The 22,508-nt window shown below is 46.3% G+C and overlaps 1 protein-coding gene across 2 annotated transcripts in view; it reads right to left on the bottom strand.

The window, feature by feature from the left end:
• Positions 1 to 22,508, bottom strand: part of LOC139767193 (dopamine receptor 1-like) — a 454,968-nt gene that overhangs the window by 146,076 nt on the left and 286,384 nt on the right. The window lies entirely within an intron of this gene.

Below are 22,508 nucleotides of genomic sequence, written 5' to 3'. Positions count from 1 at the left end.
GTGTCGCGCTGTCGTTCCCAAAGGGTCGTACCGTCGCCACGTCGTTCTTGAGGTGTCGTTCCGTCGCACTGACGCATCGCACCGTCGCACTCGCGTCGTACCGGCGCGGTCAAGGGTCGTACCCTGGAGCTGATGGGGGCTCAAGGCCAGTCTCTGGAAAGCGGAAAGTTGGTCCACAAACTTTCCAGGGGTGTGTGGGCGTCCACCACCACCACCACCCCTCCACACACACACACACACGTTCCCTTCCATAAAGGTTTTCGTAATTCTCGAGACGCTGTACGTCGACGTCCTTCCTCGCTTCTTAAGTTCTGGTCTTGACTGCTGAAGTGGATAGACAGACAACCCTCCGAAGGCTTACGACGAGACGTACCCACCCTTTACCACAACGGTATAAATGGGATAAATCATTTACCCCGTCTCTTACAAGAAGCAATTCTTACGCCATTTCCGACACTCAAGGTTCTGATGAATAATGTTGAAACGTCACGAAGCGTTATCTTGAGCTGGTAAGGAAGATATGCTGATGAAAATATACATAACCGCGAGAAATGGTCAGACTTAGGGAAAGAACGGTGCTTAGATTTCTTGGAAATAATGGTTTATAAATTCTTTAGGCCCCCCCTAAGTCCGTCTCTCTGTCTCCCTTTCTGTCTATCTGTCCGTCCGTCCATCTCTCTCTCTCTCTCTCTCTCTCGCGCGCGCGCGCGCGCCTCCGTCTCCCCTGGCATTACCCAACACCGTCGTCTCCCGTCCGCTGGGGCTGGCAGGTGGTGTCCAGCTCCCCCTCCCCCCCCTGCAGGAGGTACGGTTCCAGCAAGTCTGTTACCTCAATTTAAAAGTTTTTGAATATCTAAACTTCCCAGCCATCTATCTCTTGAGAACCAGGGTACGATCCCACTTGGGCACGACGGTACGACCCCCACTCGAGCACGACGGTACGACCCCCCACTTGAACACGACGGTACGACCCCCCACTTGAACACGACGGTACGACCCCCCACTTGAGCACGACGGTACGACCCCCACTTGAGCACGACGGTACGACCCCCCACTTGAGCACGACGGCACGACCCCACTTGAGCACGACGGTACGACCCCCCACTTGAGCACGACGGTACGACCCCCACTTGAGCACGACGGTACGACCCCCACTTGAGCACGACGGAACGAACGCTTGGTTTTTATGACGCCCTAGCCTATCACCTGGCTCTTGGCAGTCGGGTCAACAAAAGGCCAGGCCATCACACCCCCAGAGCCGTTCCGCCGTTTCTTAAAGGTCGCACCAACGTGTCTAAAAGGTCGACACATTACAGTTCGTAGGTTTTAAGTGGTATTATAACTCCAGAAGTTAGTCTTCCTTCCAGACACCAGTTCTCGGGAAAATCTCATTTGTCTCTTGTGCCAACATGGAGATCATTTCTACTCTTTTAAGACCTGGATTCCCAGGTCTTGACAGGTTCACACCAGTTGACCCTGACACTCACAACACTTCCTCTGGCCTTCGTAGACTGAAGACAGAGAATCTGAATAATGACAACCACGTATATATATATATATATATATATATATATATATATATATATATATATATATATATATATATATATATATATATATATATATATATATATATTTTCCCAAAAGAAGGAACAGAGAAGGGGGCCAGGTGAGGATATTCCCTCAAAGGCCCAGTCCTCTGTTCTTAACGCTACCTTGCTAATGCGGGAAATGGCGAATAGTATGAAAAAAATATACATATAATAATAATAATAATAATAATGATAATAATCTTTCCGTTTCTTTGACTTGACACACTATGTTATCCTACTCTGAAAGACAAAATCTCTTTTGAAAAATATCAAAAATATTGTCAGGTTTCAAAAGCTGTTTGGGAAGATTAAAGATGTGTCAGACTCCAGTTTGTACAGACTGGTAAAGATCTCTCAACGGTGAATAAACTCCTTTTGAAAGCAGTTCAGGATCAGAATGGCTTCAAAAATTCCTTTGAAAGGTATCAGAGATCATCAGCAAAGTTTCAAAATCTCTAAATCCCACATTAGAATCCAAGCCTCGTCGATCTAACAAAATCACAAGATGTCACGATACGTTTTGAAAAAGCATCTTTTTCTTTGATGATCTATCTTGTATGTATGTAATTCCCGAGAACCCTTTCATTAATTCATTTCCATTTTATTTCACTAAATTCCTCCCTTTCTTTCACCCCCCCCCAACCATTTTCTTTCTTTCCTTCCTTCCTCCTCCTCTCCCATCATCGCATCATCTTTCCCTTTTTGCTGGTTCCCCCTCATGACTACTAGTGTTTCCCTTCAACTCTCTCTCTCTCTCTCTCTCTCTCTCTCTCTCTCTCTCTCTCTCTCTCTCTCTCTCTCTCTCCTGGACCATGTTTATCCCTGGTCATGTGGTTACCCTCATTAACCATCTCGGGAGGGGGGGGGGGGGGGTAGAGAAAAGGGAAAAAAAAACCGTCATTACGAAGGTTGATGAAGGGAAGCTGTGCCTTTGCTGGCCTTGATGTGATGAGGACCTCGGAGTGGCGTAATGAGTCGGTGAGGAATAGGAGAGAGAGAGAGAGAGAGAGAGAGAGAGAGAGAGAGAGAGAGAGAGAGAGAGAGAGAGAGAGAGAGAGAGAGAGGGGAAATAATGGGCAACGAATCAGGACGATAAAGGGGTTAAGGGCTGTGTTAGAGGATAACAAAGGAGAGATAATTATCAAATATATCATGTAATTAAAAAAAAGGACTTAGGACTTTATTGATAAAGACGTGGAAACGCACCTAACACGAAGATATAAAGTGGTTAGTGAGAAGGAATTCATACACACCTTTAAGTAAACAGACGCGAGATGAATAACTTGATAAAGAATCAATTATGTACGTCGATAATACCTTACTCATAAATAAAGAAACGAGCGATCAGTAGAGCGATCGGGTGATAAACGCGTGTACAATCTCTTTTCCCTGTGTCCTTTCTCTCGCTGCGTCTAGCGGTGCCTGCTACCGAAATGACAGGCGCTAAATCTAGCGCGACCCCGCTGCTTAAGTAATGGTCGCTATATTTAGCGAGAACAATGGCCGGTATGACACGCGATAAATCACTGATCGCTTAATTCCAGGTCTTTGAGCACGGCGGTACTACGGTATGTTGCGCACGACGGCACCGTCTCCGAGAACGACGGTGCGATCCACCGAGCGTCCAGGGGTACGTCCGCTGCATACGACGGTACGATCCCCCCCTCAAAAGATCGTACCGTCGTGCTCAACGGATCGTGCCGTAGGTGCTGACGGATCGTATACCGCCGTGCATGAAGACCGTACCGCACTGCTTGAGAGGTCGCTTATATATATATATATATATATATATATATATATATATATATATATATATATATATATATATATATATATATATATATATATATAAGCGTAAGCTTACAATCCAGTCCTTCTTTTAATCAGTGTATAGATAGATAGACAGATAGACAGATAGACATATAGATAGATAGATAGATAGATAGATAGATGGAGAGAGAGAGAGAGAGAGAGAGAGAGAGAGAGAGAGAGAGAGAATAATCTCTATATGTCTAATCTCTCTTGCTATCTTCACCTAAAACGTCTTCCCATTCCCCACACCCCCTCCACCAACATCGCATTATCATATCATCATTATCATTATTATAATTATCATCATCATAATTAGTTATTTTTTTCATTATTATTACTGACTTAACGTGACCCGACACTTGGACTTTACAACCCTGGTTATCAATACATTCTCTCGAAGGCAAAATATAATAACACTTTGCTTTTCCCATTGTTAGCAACGCTAACTACAGCGAGACCTCATTAACCTCTTCGGCACGACCCTTTGATCATGTCGTCACGACCCTTGGGTAGGATGATCTATACAACTTCTCCCCTCATTAAATGGTCAGGTCGAAGGTCAGGCCGTCTTACCCAAGGGTCGGTAAACATCATAAGGTAAGGTCGCACCCATCGTGAGGTAAAGTCGTACCCATTGTGAGGTCAGGTCATCCCCCATCGTGAGGTCAGGTCATCCCCCATCGTGAGGTCAGGTCGTCCCATATCGTGAGGTCAGGTCATCCCCCATCGTGGGGTCAGGTCATCCCCCATCGTGAGGTCAGGTCATCCCCCATCGTGAGGTCAGGTCATCCCCCATCGTGAGGTCAGGTCGTCCCCTATCGTGAAGCAGGGTCGTACCTACGTGTTACAGGCATTTGTACCGTTAACCTAGGGGAGAGTGGGGGGGGGGGGGGTTCCATGTCTCCCTCAATAACCCGACGCTAAGTTAGTGATCACCTCGTCCTGTCAGGGTGAGCGGGGCTTATTTGACTTATTCTGTGATCTTGTCCTATCTATAGTGCACTGTGGGTGGCACGTGTGGTGGGTGCTTGCCACACTGGTGGGTCAAACCTTCCCGGTGTTGCCCTCGAGTGATCCCGTAATTTCTAGGGAAGGTAGGTAAGTAGCGGAGGAGGCGAAGTCGTATGTCTATATCTTATCTTATTATCATCACCATTATCATCATCACGAACAGTCTCTCGCCTTCGTCGAGTGGATGTCGAGTGGGGGAGATAAAGGGCCGGAGAGATGGCACACCGCTTCATCGTGGTGTAATCTATCATTAAATTATCTATTTTACATGTGGAAGGGATGATTCACTCACTAATTATATGAAGCGATTTACATACGATTGCCGGAACTTTCCCCGGGGAGAGAAACGATCCTGTGCAGCATCACATGTAAGAAAATATTTGCTCCCTCTCCTTGTCCTATTGCTATTCGCTTCGCTCTCCTCCTCCTCCTCCTCCTCTTCTTCTTCCCCTTTTATCTTCCTCGTCTGGGCAAACCTCAACACACACACAGGTGCACAGTTAACTCTATTCTCCCTATCACCATCATCATTCCTTTCTATACTTCTATCGTTCTCTGCTTCTTTCTACCTCTCCCTCACTCCCTCACCACCGTCACTCACCGCCCTCCGTCCCTCACCTCGCTCCCTCACCTCCGTCCCTCGTCACTGGCCGGTCCCCGTGCCTCCTCCTCCTGGCGTGGCTGCTCCTCCTCCCTCCACCGAGATGAAGGTCATGATTCACACTAATTCTTCCTCGCCTCCTGTAGTCTTCACCGTCGCACCTCGGTCTAATAACGGCAAATGTCGTTAAGGCTTCCCAGCGGAAATTACACACACACACACACACACACACACACACACACATATTCTAATTCATCTCCTTATGTCATAGGACGACCCCATTTTCTTGAAAGGGTGCATGAGTAACTCCAGTACCCCCCTTCTTCCAGGAGCGTCCAAATGCTCCAGCGCCGTGCTACTGGAAGTAGCAGGAGAATAATGGACTCCTTTGTAGTGAGCAGTTCTTTGATGACATCCGACTCCCGATGATGCAGCCTTGCCAAAGGGGACTAAGTCTTCTCGTTCTTAACGCTACCTCGCAAACGCAGGAAATGGCGAACATGAAATATATCATATATATATATATATATATATATATATATATATATATATATATATATATATATATATATACGTCAATGCAAGGCTATTATATTTGTACACCTACCCCATTTGCACATTTCCCTATATCACACAACATAATAACTAACCTTTGGCAGTAATTTTGCAACATCACAGACATGTTTACTGCATGTAAATACTTTACATATGAATATTAAATGATTTCCATAAAATTACGACCAGAGCATTTTTCTCTTCCTTTATTTCTTTTGTGAACGAACGTTTGTGGAATCGCAGAAATCTGTGTGGCTCTTTCCGTATTGTGATTATCACTGTTCTTTTATCATCAAACATGACCGTGTCAAAGGTTAGTGTTCATTCATACTGGTGTGTAGATTTGCTGCAATTCAGACCAATGGAAGATTTCCATTCACTATCTATTTCCCCTGAGAGCGGTATTATTCACATTAATATAAACTATTGAACCGTATGAATAATGTAATCTCCATTCATCGTGTGATAAATGATTCGTGGCGTAATCTGAACACACACAGTGTGTGTGTGTGTGTGTGTGTGTGTGTGTGTGTGTGTGTGATTTCTGTATACCATGTCCACTCCATTTGGAATCCTGCATCTTGACTTTTTTTCTTTGTATCTTCTGTAACTGACACGACTCGAGCAAAGCATAAACACCATCCCACGCCTCTCATGACCAAGGTAAGACAAGTATATCTTATTCTTACAACGGAGGTCGTAGATAACGTATAAGGAAGAGATCTTTTTTCTATATATCTTTTTTTTTTCTTCTAAAAAACATAACTTTTCCTTATCTCTGATGGAAGAGAGATGTATAGTACATAATGAATCATAACACCGGAGCTCACTGCATTACAGTCTGTTTGACCTCAGCTGCTTCGAGATGTTCGAGAAGCTCCTTCAAGGTTGGCCTTTCGCTTGGCTCGTCCTTCAATGCCAGATCCACCATATTCATGGAGAGGGAGGGATCCCATGGCATGGTTTTGGAAATCTCGCTCATCAGGAACCCAAATGAATACACGTCGGAGGCTTTTGTGCTTAGTCCTCCTTGGGTGACCTCGGGAGCGATCCAGGGGAAGTCTGATTGGTTGCAGTCCAGCCCGAGGCTTCCATCCTCTTCACAGGCAAGGCCGAAGTCGATGATTTTGACCTCGGGTTCCTCGATGGTGCCAGTGACGATAATGTTGTCGCTTTTGAAGTCATTATGAATGACGTCTTTCTCGTGGATCTCCAGCAGCTGATGACCTGCCTTGATCCCCAGCCCCCAGTTGTCGAACCCAAGGTCGTAGTACTCGTAAAGGATCTGGTGCAGTGTGAGACGGCCCACCTGGGTCATCAGGAGGGCGGGAGGATCCTCGGCATGTCCAAGAAGTACGGGTGCACCACCAGCCCCGTCCAGTCTCTCCAGGATGTCAGCCTCCTCCATGAAGATGTCGAGGTTTTCATCACTGTCTTTTGAGACCTTCAGGACGGCGTTGAAATCTTCCCATGGCACAAGGTACACCAAACCGTACCGTCCCTCACCAAGGGTTTTCTTGCTCCGGGAGATGAGAGACTCGATCTGTGTTCTCTGAAGAAGAGTCATCTCGTGAAGTATCTAAAATCCACGAAACACTTACCCACGTAAACTCGGTATCCCAGGGCTTCAAAAATAGAGTGAAGTTGTATGTAGCGAAGATACCCGATCATAGATATCCCAGGCCACCTTAGCTTAAAGTGAAAATGACTTTGTGAGGATAAGGTAAAGATGAATTTAAAGAGGGTGAAGTCAAGATGAGTTTGTTGGGGTGAAGTGAAATAAGTTTAGTCGATGGGGTAATGAAAATAAGTTTCTTGAGTGTGTCAAGAAGGTAAGGGTGTACCGTAGATGAGTTTGACGCAGTGAAGATTTAGTTGTTGAAGATGTAGGGAAGATGGGTTTGTTCTGAGTGTAGAGAAGAACTTTTTTTTTTTTTTTTTTTTGAGGGTATAGTGAAGGTGAGTCCCTAAAGGGTGTAGTAAAGATGAGTTCGTTGATGGTGTAGTGAAGATAAGTTCGTTGATGGTGTAGTGAAGATGAGTTCGTTGATGGTGTAGTGAAGATGAGTTCCTGAAGAGTGTAGTGAAGATGAGTTCCTGAAGGGTGTAGTGAAGATGAATGGTTGATGGTGTAGTGAAGATGAGTTCGTTAATGGTTGTGTTGATGAGTTGATCTGGGTGAAGGCGAGTTTGTTTAGGGTGTAGTTAACATGAGTTTTTTGACGATGAAGAGAAGGATTTGCTTGTAGAGCGTTTAATGAGGATTTGTTTGTTGAGGATGTAGTGAAGATGTCGTTGGTGTAGGGGAGATGCACTGTCCGAAGGTTAAACTTGAAGATACATTTCGAGGGTGAAGTGATGAGACAGCTGATCAAGGGTCGAGTATAGATGCATTTTGCTGTAGGATGAAGTGAAGATACATTTGCCTAGTGTTTAATGAAGAAGCGTTTGCTAAGGTGAAGTAAAGATAACTTTGTTGAGAGTTCAGTGGAACTACGGTTTTCAAGGACGTAGCGAAGATGCTTTAGTTGAGGCTGTAGTGAGAATTCATTTGTCTGGGGGTATAGTGAAGATGTGTTTGTCAAGGGTGAAGTATAACTGGGTTTATTTTGCTCTTAGTGAAGATGAGTTTGATGATGTCTTGATATGCATTTAAAATGCTGGAGGGTGATATCACGGAGAGAGACTTACTATAATTGTCTTGTAAATGAAGTAATTTCTTGTGTTGGTTCTACGTATTTCTATATGGCAACATACTTGTTCACATGTTCTTCTGTCTCGATCATTACGTAACTGATTTTCCCTGGGGGGCTCAATATCACTGCTGTAACAGGAACAAAACTGGATATATGATACCAACGTATTATCAAAATTTGACTACTAATCAATGAGGGATTTAAAGGCTGCTCATCAATAACCATTCCTTTTTTTTTTCTTTTTTTTTGCCTTCGTCAATCTTGCTTGCCAATCTTAACGTATAAGAAATATTTCCCGTTTTCCCTCGTTGCCCATCCCCCCCCCCCCCCCCCCCCCCACCACCACGTCATGTGTCACATCTTCCCGGCCGATGAGAAAGCTTAAGAGAGGCAAGAAAGACGTTTCCAACAGGATCCAACACTAAGGGTGATTGACGATGTATTGCTCCCGTCTTTCTCCTCCCTCCTGATTATTTCTGATTTCTCTTTTTATTCTATTTTTCTTTTCTATCTTTGAGATTTTCGCCCTCCGTTTCCTTTGTCGCTCTGGTGTTTGCATTTCCTTTGAGTTCTTTCATGTCTTTCTCCTTTTATATCATGAATGCCTCTCTCTCTCTCTCTCTCTCTCTCTCTCTCTCTCTCTCTCTCTCTCTCTCTCTCTCACTAGATTCCCCCCCCACACACGCCCACTACTCCCTTCCCCCAACCCCACCTTTCCTGGCTAATCACCCCATTATCCCGCTATAAAGATGGGGGTTCACGCCCCCATTATCTGGACGAACTTCCTGGTAAACTTTCTCCACTAGAAAGTCCTCCATTCATGAAATTTAAGCATATATACATTCTTTTTTCCTCTCTTCCCCTTCCTCCACATCCTCACCGCCAACCAGACTCAGTCTCATATATATATATATATATATATATATATATATATATATATATATATATATATATATATTACTCGTGGCTACTTTTGTCTAAGAACAAAAGAGAGAAAGAGTAAAAGAAGAAATATATATATATATATATATATATATATATATATATATATATATATATATATATATATATATATATATATGTGTGCGTATCTTAAATTCTCTGAGGGATCTAAATGAACTAATGTGACGGGGAAGAACTCGCTGTCAAAAAAATTTTTCGGTCAAGATTATTCTTTTTGTTTTTGTTTTGGCTCTTTCTTTCCTTGTTTCTTGTGATGTTCAAAGGTCTGTTGTGTGTGTGTGTGTGTGTGTGTGTGTGTGTGTGTCACATCTACCTCATAAACACACTACAGCTAATGAATTTGGAACTTTCTATGAATAATAACCATAACATGGAGGAAAGATATATGGCATGTTGACAGTTACATACAAGAATGACTTAAATACAACAGAAAAGAAAAAAACACTGGAAATGAATGAATGACTGAATGATCGAAATTGATACAATAAATCCATTAATAATATCTTGGATGACAGCGGCAGCTGACAACGGTCTGGGTTACTGGATGACTGTGGTGGAGCGGATGACTCTGGATGACCAGATGTGATATCATAAGGTCACCCCTCGTGCCAATCCGGATGACCGGGTGTTTGGCCCTCGGGTCATCACAGGTGTGGAAAGCGGGTGAGTCTGGATGACCCAAGGTGTGGCGGGCCTCGGGGGTCATGCTTGCGGTGGAGTGGATGGATGGATGGATGAATGGATGGATGAATGAGAGAGAGAGAGAGAGAGAGAGAGAGAGAGAGAGAGAGAGAGAGAGAGAGAGAGAGAGAGAGAGAGAGAGAAATCCACGACCACTCATTAGTGCAGACTCATTTCACCACAACATCAACAGAGGGAGATGGTAAGCATGGGGAGGAAGGGAGTGGGTCTCCTACCACCTTCCCCCCACCCGGGATGTTTTCACCCCTATGGTCAGGTGTCGGACGGCCGAGGTTAGCCTGTGGTTCCTATAGTCCTACTCCTAGCTTCACGCGGGAACGATACTCTATTTACGCCACTGTGCCCAGATGACTGACGGGTGTAGATTGCACGAGGGGGGGGACCTTTCCGGTCCCAGCCGTCACCCATGAATGTAATACCACTTTTCGCCCCACTGGCAGAATGCCACAGGGCTGTGAATGGCTTGAAGTTCCCCTTCGTTCTCGACTTGGTCCACGGACGGTACACACCATATTCGCCTCACTGGTCATGAGACCCACGGATGGGAATGGTCTGAGCCACTCTTCCGAACACACCATCATTCAGGAATCGTCAGTTTTCTTCGCCTCTGTTGTTAAGTGATGGATGGCCGGAATCAGCATGGAAAATGAACATTAATCACTAATGTCATATTTTTTCTTTTCCTGAAGTTGTTTTCTCTGGAGCCCATATGTCATTTTTCTTCAGTGTTGGAGTATCATTCGAGTTATTTTGAAAAAAAAAATACATATGTACCGAGTTTTTGGATATAGGAGTGACAAAGGCACCATACCGATGACAATACCGACATTTATGATATTTCGTATTTCATTTTATTAATTGCATATATATATATATATATATATATATATATATATATATATATATATATATATATATATACCTAGTATCCACCTCCCTGGGCAAAATATATATCAGTATGAAAAGGGTCTTTTTCGATTACTGAAACTTTAGCTTCCCCTAAACTACTGAACAAAAAGGTACATTCTTAAAAGTCTATTACACATCATACACTGAAATCACATGTAAGTTCTCACTGTGACTGTGAGAGGGAGCAAGAAGTGATTACATATCTTGCCTTCCCTAGCTTGGATAGCTATGCTGAGGCGCTGAAATAGAATGCAGACTGATCTCTCGTCTCCCTAAAGTGGAAAGCATTCCATGACTCAAATAACTCACAGCGTCTCTTGAGTCGACTGCAACGAACAAGGTAGTGTGTGTGTGTGTGTGTAGTCCAGGAGCTCCACAATGTGCACCCTCCTGCTGCTGCTGTTCCCTGACGTCTGCAGCCTCACTGTGATTTTCTGTCTTCAACCCTAGATGGAGGCAGCGTGTGTGTGTGTGTGTGTGTGTGTGTGTGTGTAAACAGTCTCACGCCAGCTGCCTGACTGTCTTTCCAAGGCATACTGTGTTACCCCGTTTGGCCGCCGACACTTCCATCAGGCAGGCGAGGCTGAAGTCCCTCTCTTCACGGGCACGTTGGCGGTGGGAAGACAAGACTTCACCAAACGACGTCTTTCGCTCTCACAGTGGCGTCGTGGCAGACCGACCAACACGTCTAGACTCCTGCACCTCAGTGCATCGTCGACCATATCTGTCAGCCGCTTCTCCGCCGCAGATACACTGGCATTCAGTGGTAGATGGTGAGGGGGAGGGAGGGTTGATGTGATGGGGGTGCACCGCTCCCTAGAGAACGCTGGGTAGGGACGAGAGCCAGGGGAGGAGTTTCGGGGAGCGGGTAGAAAAGCGGGTCTTCCTCACGGCAGCAGCAATCTGGTCCAGCATGTATGAGACAGTGTTTTCCATAATGAAGTTACCACACCTGCTTTACATGTGGGTCCAGAGAGATGTGTGTGTGTGTGTGTGTGTGTGTGTGTGTGTGTGTTTTAACAGCTGAAAGGTCTAAACTATCTTCAGAATTCGAATGTCCTCTTTGAATATAAACAATATCACATTCGTAGCAATCCTACTGTTTCTCCTTCATTTGTGAAGATTACAAAAATTTGATTTTCACAAAATGTAATATTTTCTTCCGGGAAAAAACAGCAACCAAGTACTTTTTATTAATCTTGAAAACATATTCTTTACTCTTTTTAATAACAGCGTCCAGCTGTCGCCCCCTCGCAGCCCGACGCAGCCTTGGGATCTGGACCCAACATTTCCCCCAGGGTCACATAATTTCTCCCACAGGGGGACAGTTTTTTCCCCCCCACGGTCACATAATTTTTTCCAGGGAACACATTTTTTTCCCCAAGGGTCACATGATTTTTCCCACGGTCACGCAATTTCTCCCACGGTGCTGTCATCATCATTATCGTCTTATCATTTCTTATTTCTTCGTACTTCTTATTATTACTATTGCTATTCCTTTTCTTCTTCTTCTTCTTCTTCTTCTTCTTCTTCTTCTTCTTCTTCTTCTTCTTCTTCTTCGTCTTTTCCTTTTTCTCCTCTTATTTCTTCTTCTTCATCTTCTTCTACATACCCTCTACCTCCTACCTTTGATCCTACTTCAATAATTCCTCTCCTTCCTCCTTCTCTCTCTCCTCCTCCTCCTCTCCTCGTATCTCTGCTTTTCTCTTCCTCCTCTTCCTCTCTCCCACGTCTGTGAGGCAGCACCAGCAGCAGCGGCTGGGGAGGTCTGTACGTTTGAAGGCCTCGCGTACGTGGACATTAAAGGGGCGATCGCCCAATCGATTCTAACACCTCGGAATGCCTCAATCCCACCCTCCACTCCCTCAACCTCCGCAACTCCTCGTCCACTTCACCAGCCTGTCTGCCTCACCACAACAAACGAGAGACGTAGAAACAAAAATCTAATGGCTTTCAGAGGCGGGTTTCCAGCGCCTCCCCCTTTCCCCCCAAAACAACGGGGAGAAAAGGGGAGAGTGAGTCCCTTTACGACAATTTATATTTCTAATGGGTGGGGAGGAGAGGGAGGAAAGGGAGGTTGTAAGTATTATTTAATTACCGGTAATTGATAATTATCAGATGGCGCGTTTGTTGATAACTTCGTCGCGCCCGTCGCTAGCCACTCGTGGGCATGACGTTATCGGACGACCCCCTCCCCCCCCCACCACCACCACCACACTCTCCTCACCACCACCTCTCTCCCTCCCTCGATGTGCAGTATTGTCAACGTTTCCCGACACCCGCCCCGGTGAATACCCGCCGGGGGTTTGTGCCGGCCGTCCCGAACGCCGCCCTCGTGAATACCGCCAGCGCCTGGCGACCTCAGAGACAGGAGAGATAACGGCGCGAATCAAGGGCTGTCTGGACGACACCAGGCGGGGTGAACATGATGCAAGGGAGGAGGAGAAGGAGGATCATCATCATCATTACGTATTACGATTTCTATTCAGTCTGGGTCAAGCTCGGGGCCGGGTTATCAGTCTCAGGGCTTTGGCGGCGGGACAATCGGGCAATACGCTACCAAGAAGCGAATGTTGTTTGCCAAGTGGACTATAAGCTCTCGGCGAAGATCGATCTCCCGTTCACAACGTCAACTGTGGGACTTTCACATAAGCAAGATTTTGTAAATGGTTTCCTGTCGTGAGTGCATCGTGGAGTTCACGACGGGCACGGAGCCAGACCACGAAAACCACGCATCACAAACACTTGTGGAGTATTACCTCCTCCTTCCTAACACACACACACACACACACACACACACACACACATACAGGACGAGGGGAAGCAGAGAGGAGAGAGAGACCATTCGTTTATTCAGTCTAAGAAATACAGAACACTTGTCAGAATCTCAGTAATCCTTTGTAAAATCACGAAATCCTTTACCAAGTGAGGCAGGAGAGACGCACACGACTCGATCACACACACACACACAAGAGAATCAAGTCCAATAGAGAGTTTCTTTGTTTCACTGGGGTGCAAACGAGGGATGAAGAAGAAGAAGAGGAAGAAGAAGAAGAAGAAGAAGAAGAAGAAGAAGAAGGAAGAACAAGAAACGGGAAGACCCGACGAGGGTGTTCGAATCGCAGGGAGGAAGAAGAAGAAGAAAGAGTAGGAAGAAGCGAGAAGACCCGACGTAGGTGTTCGTCCTCTCGACCAGCGAGAAAATTCAGTTCGTGGGTTGACAACAGTTGCTTGAAGTGGTTTTGTGTGAACGTTTGTGCAACACGGGAATCAGCTGCTGGTGGTGCACCAGGCGCCCGCGACTTTAAGTGACTGGAAGGCTGAACTGAGTGGGAAAGTTGAAGGTCGTTTAGCATACGTCCTGGAAGTTTGCCTGGAAGGCTGGATATCCCTCGTCCAATCGTCCTGGTGGGAGACTCATTGTGACCGTCCGTGAGTGTTGTGAGGTCAGGCCTGGAATGGTGGTGGTGGATGAGGGAAGGGGGAGTTGGAAGAGAGAGGAGTAGAGGAAGAGGGAGGGAAGGCGACGACTGCTGGATGATGTGAAGAGATATTGGGGTTGGTGAGGAGGGAGGAGGAGGAGGAGGGGGTGGGGGACGGCAAAGAGAATGTGAGGTGGAGGACATGAGGAGAAAGACAGACTGAAGTGGGAGATATGAGATTGTCCAGAGTCTCTCTCTCTCTCTCTCTCTCTCTCTCTCTCTCTCTCTCTCTCTCTCTCTCTCGTGTCCCCCCCCCCCCACGGCCACATTAGTCATAATAGCACCATCCAATAATCCCCTAAGCGGCTTACCTGTTCACCCGCCTTCGTCGTGGCCGCCACACCACACCACCCACCTGAGGTAGTGTGTGTGTGTGTGTGGCCGTAATAACTAGCTGGCTCCCGGGGCCTGAACCCGCGTCTCTCTTTCCCCTGTGTACGACAAGGTTCTCCCGGTGCTCCTCCTCAACCTGTGTGAACCCAACCCAGGTGTTCTACACCATCACACCTCTCGCCCCTGACCCCCCCTAACCCCCCAAAGGCACCAAGTTGGGGGCGCGCGGTGGGGTTTCAGACGTGTGTGAGTAAGGCTTTCGGTTCATAAAGTTGCAAGCATTTCAGAACTTATGAACTTGAATAACTCATCAGGTTTAAAGTTATATACTGGGTTTTGCAGGAAAGAAAATGTTTGCATAATGAGCTTATATGTGTGTGTGTGTGTGTGTGTGTGTGTGTGTGTGTGTGTGTGCCTGGGTGGGTGTGTGCTTTTACCATCAGCTTCTCCCATTTAAATATGTAACGTTTTCCTTTTTTTCATAACTTTAGCTAATTTTCCTTTTCAATCAAAGTAGTTGCATTTATTTATTTTTCATCCTTCACTTTACGTAACTTTATCAATTGATTATTTCACTTCACAAAACTCTAGCTACTGTCTTTACTCAACACATCTTTAACCTGTTTCCCTATATCTTTTCACGCAGTAATTAGCTTTTCCTTCTTTTTCATTTCACGTACTCTTTATCTTTCCATTCACTTTAACCAAGTTCACGTATATCATCTCTTCTATAATTCTAGCTAGTCTCGTCCATAAACCATCTATATTTTCGCCGTGCTTGGCTTTAGCCTTTTAAACCATTACGACCATTAATCACGGCTACGATCATTATTCGCGGTTACCCACACACACACCACCGACCAAGATATCTCTTATCTCCAACACCTCCCCTCCCCACACCCCTTCCTTCCCCTTTTCCTAATCCTCCCCCTCCCCACCACTTGACCCCGTCTGATAGACCCCTCCTCCTCCTCCTCCTCCTCCTCCCGGCAACCAATCAGATGCTATCGGGACTGAACAGTTTATCAATCAAAGTGAATATCCAAGCCAGACCGCCCCCCTCCCTCGGACATTCAGTCAGTATTTCAGAAGGTTGTGTAAAATGGCCTGCATCGCTAACGATCATCCAAGGACTCGCTGTTATCCATGAGATGAATCGGCGCTTAAACGTCCACGATGTGATGGCGGGCATTTATAGCTATTTGCACACACACACACTACGCGAGTCACTTTGTGTCGACGGAGGAGGAGGAGCGGCGGCGGAGGAGGAGAAGGAGGAGGAGCAGGGGTTGTCGAGGACGTGCACTGTGTTGCTTGACGCCACTTGACAAACTCCTCGACCCTCTGGCCGTAACAACTGTGATCCCATCATGCTGCAGCCGTCATGGTGCCCTCCAGCAACACTAGACGCCACGAGTGTTGCGCGTGCGAACACTACCTGACGTTATCCTCGACCCCCTGAGTGTTGCATATGTCAATTGTTGCATATGATAATCTTCAGCCCTACCTGACTGCCCCTTAACCTCTCGCCTGATCATGCAAGACGGTGTGGTCCAACACGTCACGTGTTCCACGCATCGTAACGAGCCGCTGGGTGACCCCATGGTGACCCCCTGGTGACCTCATGGGAAAAGTTTTAACAAAACACTGATGGCCTAAGAAAGACAGACCCCCAGGCGAGAGTGAGTAGACTTCCTGAATGGGAGGTGATGACCAGGATCTCTCTCTCTCTCTCTCTCTCTCTCTCTCTCTCTCTCTCTCTCTCTCTCTCTCTCTCTCTCTAAAAAAAAAAAAAAAATAAAATTAAATAAAAATACATCCCATGTTTCTGGCTGGACTCAACACACATCAACTCATCCCATCTCCACTGGCGTAAGACCTACCCGCCCTCGATCTTTCCTGGGCCTTGAGAGATTATCAGTAACCTTTCCCGGTCTGGGCGGGATCTTACGGGATCTCTTTCAAAAACCCTGTGCAACGTCTCGCCAATTATGAGGATTCCTTGCAAGAATTACCCTAACTTTCTTGGGTTCACGAAACCTCTTCCATGAGTTGAGGGAATGCAATAGATTTATTTCCCACACAACCATATATATATATATATATATATATATATATATATATATATATATATATATATATATATATATATATATATATATTATATATATATATATATATATATATATATATATATATATATATATATATATATATATATATATATATATATACATATATATATATAATGTTAGTTTATATCACCTGTTATGAGTGGAAAGTATTTTCTGAAGAACCATTTTAGTGGTGATTAAGTGTGATGCAGACCTGGTCCCTCACCTCAAAGTATGACCACTGACTAAGCCAGTACGATCCTTGAACGTGAGGGACTACGACCCTTGAGTACGACGGGTACGACCGATGGGGGTCTGAGGGGCTGACCTCCCGACCTGACACCCCTCCGAGCGTGGCCCTACGGTCATGAAGGATGCGTGTATACAAGGAGGAGGGGATTTCATACTATCCACGGGGGCATGACAACAGCACGCAGCCACCTGAGGCCCGACCCTGAGGAACCATCATGAGGTACAGCTCCCCACCTGCTGTTTGTAAGGGTACGTCTCGCTCCGAATCAGAGGAAGAATGTCTGGAAGTTTTGGTCAAATTACTTCTTTGGTTTTGGTCAAATTATTTCTTTGGTTTTGGTCAAATAACTTCTTTGGTTTTGGTCAAATAACTTCTTTGGTTTTGGTCAAATAACTTCTTTGGTTTTGGTAAAATTACATCTTTGGTTTTGGTCAAATCACATCTTTGGTTTTGGTCAAATTACATCTTTGGTTTTGGTCAAATCACATCTTTCGGTTACTGGGTAGAGTGCGTGGTACACGAACGGGTTCCACGAACGAGCGCCACTACGGTTCCACGGACGGGTGCAAGGACCGACCGGCTGATGGACGCAGAGGCAATCGGAAGTACGGACGGATGGGTTAATGGACGCAAGACGAAAACGGACCGACGTAAACACTTTTGCGCTGACGCATCCTACCGCTACAGAGCGGACCAACTTGAACCACTTCCCTCTGCTGAACACACACACACACACACACAACTGAACTACAGAGATGATAACAACGCCTCGTTTTCTGGATGGACCAGGCCTGGAGGAAGGAGACTTGACTCTTATCTATCTTATCTTATCTCTCTCTCTCTCTCTCTCTCTCTCTCTCTCTCTCTCTCTCTCTCTCTCTCTCTCTCGGCTACCCGCCGTCTACCACTACTACCTACTCACAGGCCACGACTTCCCCTCGACGACCAGTTCGCTCAAGGCCACGACACGGGTCGAAGGGGGTTGGGTTTGAGGTCGAGTTCCCTGGCCAGGACGCGGGTGGTGTGTGTGGCGGGAGAAGCCCAGGTCGAGGTTGGGTCCTCCTGCTGTTGTGTGGTGGCCAACTTAATGAAGGAAGTGTTGCCCAAACCTGCTTAATGACTTCTACCTGACCTCCGTCACAACAACATAAGTTAGCTAATGATCAACCCTTTTCTCTCTTTCTTTTTTCTTTTTCTTCTCTCTCTCTCTCTCTCTCTCTCTCTCTCTCTCTCTCTCTCTCTCTCTCTCTCTCTCTCTCTGGCCTGATGCCAACGACCCACATTAAGAGACAAGTAGAGGAGGCGAGCTATATGTAGCCTCTCTCTCTCTCTCTCTCTCTCTCTCTCTCTCTCTCTCTCTCTCTCTCTCTCTCTCTCTCCAGCAACAAAAGAGGATAAAAGAGAGACAAATCTGAGGAGAATAAATCAAGAGACGATGGCAGAGAAACAGTGGAATCTCACAGCAGAGAACAGAGACTGAATGAAGACGAAGTAACTGATAGCAGCGAGCAGAGTCCGGAAATAACGCTCCGTTCCCCTGTGTCATCAAAACAAACAAAACAAACAAACAAACAAACAACAAGAATAACAACAAGAACAACAAGCATAATAATAATAATAACTACAACAACAACAACAACAACTAAAAAGTAGGTCTTTCGAAGCTGGAAAAAAATATTGGGCAAGATGTTAATTCATTAAGCCACCGTCCTGTACAAGGAACAGTAGGGGAAGAGAGGAGGAGGAGGAGGAAGAAAATGCGAGTCCTGAGACTGACGAGACTACGACAGGAACAGAAAACGACGTACTCAAAGCAACAGTGTAACTCGGCAGGACTTCAGCACCGTGGGGCATGGTGAAACGACGACCATTTTCTTTAAAAGAGAGAGACGGAAAAAAAAAATCGAATATCTGGCTATTGCGAGAACTGATGACGTGACGACCAAGACACAAAAACTGGCCGGAAGCAACATAGAGGGAAGTGATCACGTGGCGTATGACGCATCACTGATACGCTCCATCTCAAAACTTCCGCCGAAACAATATCGACCAATGAGCTTCATGACCACAAAGACACACACACACACACACACACACACACACACACGCGCGCGCGCGCGCGATGGTCATAAAAGCCGTCGCAGACAACTGATCAACGATGCTTACATCACGAAAGTCCAGCGAGAGAGAGAGAGAGAGAGAGAGAGAGAGAGAGAGAGAGAGAGAGAGAGAGAGAGAGAGAGAGAGAGAGAGAGAGTGTTAGCGGATCATCCCCTGGGAATCGGTACAGAAGCGAGGGGTTAGTACCGTCGACATGTCTCCGTCCGTCGTGGAGAAGGTAGTACACCACACGCGCCTCCGCGAAGGGTGGGTTAAATCCGGGCTCAAACGGTGTTGAGACACGAGGGTGCATGCTACTTCAAGGAGCGTGCGCTCCGCACGCGTTTAAAGAAGTGAGGACAATATACTTCCAGCTTACATATGTCTTAGGTTAATGACACTCTTCTTCCCTAATTACGTACACTGTGTAAGTGTAAGACACCACATCATCATCATCCAGCTTTCTTCAGCAGAAAGATGTGTTCATGGTCCCTTTTTTCCTTCTTCTTCATCTACGTCTGAAGACTACGTCCCGCGTACCATCCATCCAGACGGCTCACGCAGCGTGGACCACTTAACGTACCACCGGCTCGGGTCCACCACCGATCGACGGTACATGTCAATAGCGTCCAAAGCTTCTTAAGTGAGGCATGTAGGAAGGACCCTTGGCTGTATGCATCTATATATGTGTATGTATATATAGATATATATACGCATATGCTTTACGTAAAGAGCGTCAAGGATTCGGAGGCAAGAGTTTCCCCAGCTTTTGATGCAACGAGGCTTGGAAAATACATATCCTTGGGGGACGAAATCATCGACAAAAGAGTATTGAAGGAGCTGTCCGGGGCCAGGCCAGGCCGCTGGGGACTTCAGTCATCATCTGTCAAAGGATTCGAGAGGCGCGTCAAAGGCGGAGGCGGAGGCGGAGGAGGAAGTCCTTGGTCATTTTATGGATGGATTTGGCACCACCTGACGTGTATACCTTACGATGGTTCCGGGGGGTCTTCTACCCCCACACAGCTGGGTCTGGGACCTTACCTTACCTTACCTTACGATGGTTTCGGGGGTCTTCTACCCCCACACAGCTGGGTCTGGCACCAACCAATGCTCCAATCAGCATTTGATATTCTTAGTTAATGAAGAAGAAGAAGAAGAAGAAGAAGAAGAAGAAGAAGAAGAGGAAGAAGAGGGCGAAAATTACTCAATCGAACGGCCAAATACCACAAAAGGCATCACACAAAACCTACCACCTTCATAACTGCCTCACAAACAAACATTGATGTTAATCAGAACGATGGAAAGATCAGTCAGTGATCAACTGAATCTCATGAATACCAAAAAGAAAAAGTTCTCCACCAGCTCTGATCTTAAATTTTCACCGGGATAAGAGAGAGAGAGAGAGAGAGAGAGAGAGAGAGAGAGAGAGAGAGAGAGAGAGAGAGAGAGAGAGAGAGAGAGAGAGAGAGAGAGAGAGCTAATTAGAAACGAGCTCTGAACCCACCCCTGGCCAGGACTAAAGAGCCGCCAAAGTTTTGTCTGAATGAAGGAGGACCCATTAAATTCACCCTTTTCAATATATCAGACCGGCGATGGTGAATGACTGGTGGTGGCTCCCGTATGACGGTGTGTGGGGAGGAGGGAGGGAGGCGCATACATTCATGGCATGTGTAAGTGGGGATGGGAAGGGATGGGACGGAAGGGGAAGTGGCGGGTGGGAAGAACTTGAGAGAGACAGGTTTGGGGAGAGGGGAGGTGGGGTAGCTATAGATGGAGAGAGAGAGAGAGAGAGAGAGAGAGAGAGAGAGAGAGAGAGAGAGAGAGAGAGAGAGAGAGGGTAAAGAAAGTTCGACAGATGGCTCTCTCTACGAGTCTACGTAGAAGACCCTCCCAGGCGACACAGAAACAGGAATTTCGTAAAGCGAATCAAATATTAACTTTCTCCCAATAATATGAGTAAATGGTAGAGTCCTCTGGGCCAATATAACATCTTTACGGCACAACACCAAGAAAACTGATCATTGTCAAGACGAAGACAAGGATTAATAGACCAGCAAGGGAGAGGACTGATCACCTATGTTTACTGGTTCGTTGTATCGTCTCACAGCTGCAGGGGGGTGTAACTGGGGCCCCTCTGTTAAATGGGCCTTAGTTAACGGCACTGGTATTCAGCATAGCCTGGCCCCCAGCGCTGTGCATGTTTGGCCGCATGTCTCATACCAGGCAGACTTCATGCATGGTTTCTCCTCCTCGAGATGGCCCAATTACCATGCGACGGCTGACGTAAATATATCATGTGGCCAGAGCGGCTTCAGACTGCATTTTGATCTTTTTCAGTGCGTAGGTACGATACTTGAGCACGACGGTGCGATCACCGAGTTACGACGGTTTTAAGGGTCGTGTCCTCGAGTTTAAAAGGGTCAAAACGTCGTGCTTAGCAAGGTCGTACCGTCGTGCACAGCATGGTCGTAACATCGCGCACGCAAGAGTCGTACGGTCGTGCCTCTAAAAGGGTCGTACCGCTCTGCGTAAAAGTCGGGCATGTCATGCACACACACACACAGTTGCCAACACAAACACCCTGACGTGACAGGCTGACCGATTTTCGACATTCCCAGCCATACTCCAGGAGGAAGAAGGGAGAGCAGGGAGAGAGAGAAAGAGGCGAGAGCGAGGAAAGAGAGAGAGAAAGAGAGAGAAAGAGAGAGAGCCTACAGTCTAACAAGACGTACTCGGACCTGTACCGCAAAATTACAATACCGAATTGGTACCACCTACACACGCTGTACACCGTTGGTAACACTGGCTGGTTTGTTGACAAAGACGAGTTGCCAGACGTCATTTTTCACGTCCATTACGGCCCAGCTGATGAGGTGTCAACAGTGGCCGGCTTTCGTCATGCCCAACAAAAATCAATCATTATGGGCCTTGTAGACTGGCGGAATATGGATGATAATCGCCCGCGCACGAGTGGCTTCGACCTGTGTAATATCTCGTATGATGGGTCGATGTTACCAACGACCAAGACGAACTGTATAGCATGGCGACCTCTCTCTCTCTCTCTCTCTCTCTCTCTCTCTCTCTCTCTCTCTCTCTCTCTCTCTCTCTCTCTTCTATCTATCTATCTATCTATCTCTATCTATATGTCTATCTCTATCTATCTATCTACCTGCTTTATCTATCTCTCTCTCTACCTATCTATCTACCTACCTATATATATATATATATTAGGAAGTTGTATACGTATTACCGGTATCCACCCCCGTCTGGGGGGGGGGTATCGGGAGGGGTCCATGACGGCTGCGAGGTGAGCCAGCTACCTTCAGTGGCTGTCAAGTGTCACTCCTTGGGCCCAGGTGGCTCTAATTTTCTTACCTGCCTCACC

Source organism: Panulirus ornatus, chromosome 59 (assembly GCF_036320965.1).
Source record: "Panulirus ornatus isolate Po-2019 chromosome 59, ASM3632096v1, whole genome shotgun sequence".
Taxonomy (NCBI): domain Eukaryota; kingdom Metazoa; phylum Arthropoda; class Malacostraca; order Decapoda; family Palinuridae; genus Panulirus; species Panulirus ornatus.
Note: the sequence above shows the minus strand (reverse complement) of the source record. Positions and strands in the feature narration are given on the sequence as shown.